The sequence below is a fragment of the Lissotriton helveticus genome, chromosome 1_1 (assembly GCF_964261635.1).
Source record: "Lissotriton helveticus chromosome 1_1, aLisHel1.1, whole genome shotgun sequence".
NCBI classification, from domain to species: Eukaryota; Metazoa; Chordata; class Amphibia; order Caudata; family Salamandridae; genus Lissotriton; species Lissotriton helveticus.
Genome location: NC_136057.1, coordinates 2,067,170,265 through 2,067,171,690, shown reverse-complemented (window position 1 = coordinate 2,067,171,690; position 1,426 = coordinate 2,067,170,265). Strand labels below are relative to the sequence as shown.

At 45.3% G+C, this 1,426-nt stretch overlaps 1 pseudogene; it reads right to left on the bottom strand.

Annotated features, from left to right (window-relative positions):
* Positions 1–1,241: 1,241 nt before the first annotated feature.
* Positions 1,242–1,426, bottom strand: LOC144781032 (U11 spliceosomal RNA; annotated as a pseudogene).

The window sequence follows — 1,426 nt, the reverse complement described above, 5'->3', positions numbered from 1 at the left end:
ACCCTTCACTAAAAGATGTCATTAAATTCTGAGTTCAGGGATATCTTTCATTTATGTCCCATCTTGTTCCTATGGGAAGATAGGCTGGCATCACATGGGGCCAGTCTCCTCCATGTTACTCTATGGAGCAAGAGAGCCTTACAGCAGTGAGCACATAAAATGGCTGCTGCCCACTACCAGAGCATGTGACCTGCACTAGTACATGCTCTACCTTAGCTATACACTGCACCCTGCCCAGGGGGGTACCTTGAGCCTTCCATAGGGGTGGCTGATGTGCACAGACAGGGAAGGGTTAGGCCCAGCCAGTGGAGACACTGGCCAGGGGGACAGGGCAGTCCACTGACTGCACACAGGCCCTGCGCTGGCAGGCCTGAGTCACTATTTTAAAGCTACTCATGTGGGTGGCGCAATCTGCGCTGCAGGCCCACTAGTAGCATCTGTCATCACCAGCCCTGGCACACACAGTGCACTTTACTAGGGACTTCGTGGTGATACAAATATGCCAATCAATATCACAATTTACAGAGGGAGCACTTACACTCTGGCACTGATCAGCAGTGGCAGAGTGTTCAAAGCATCTAAATCAGCAAAAACGAAATCCAGCACAGCATCAAAACACATGAGTCAAAGGCAAAAAGATGGGGGAAGAACCACGCCAAAAGGTGTCAGGTCTAACAGTATGCCTGTAATTTATTCTCATACACGACTGCTGAAGATTTACCACTAATCCTTGATTCACATCATGTTTTATGACGAGGAGTGGCCATTTCCGAACCAGTCAGAGCAGAGTCACACTAATTGGATACATATATTTGTAAAAAATATACCTCTAAAACCAGCTATTTCCGATCACTTTACACTTCCCAGGCTCTAGTCTGTGTTTTTGTGTCCAATGTTAGTGGTACTCCATGTCGTGCTTTATCCATGCTGCTCAGTCTTTTCATTGGGGAGGTTGAATGCTTCTTTCCCACTCAGTATGCCCCTTGCCACCTCTTTGCTTCCTAAGTGCCCCTCAATTTCTAATGCTCCGCAGCACTTTTCAAATCTTCTTAAAGTTTCTAATTCCTCAAATTGGTTTAGTTAATAATATATTTCACTTGTCCTTATTTAGTTGACTTTTCATATGGGAAAGTGTCATTCATAGTTGCTGAAATGTCTCTCATAATTCAGCTGAAATTATGAAAATGTCACACATAGCTATCTGAAACCTTGGCAGCTATGAGACAGGGTCCGTCTGAACTCTGGGACCTAGTGTTAAAGTTAACTCGTCGCTCAACAATGCTTGCTCATATATTACAAGGTGCATGCACCAGGAGCCCCGGTAACAAAAATTATGTTTCCAAAATCTTTTGATATCGATTCCGCGCAAGAAGCTCTGAGTTACCCCGAAGCCCCCTGTGTGCCACTCACAGCAGAATCCCTTTTT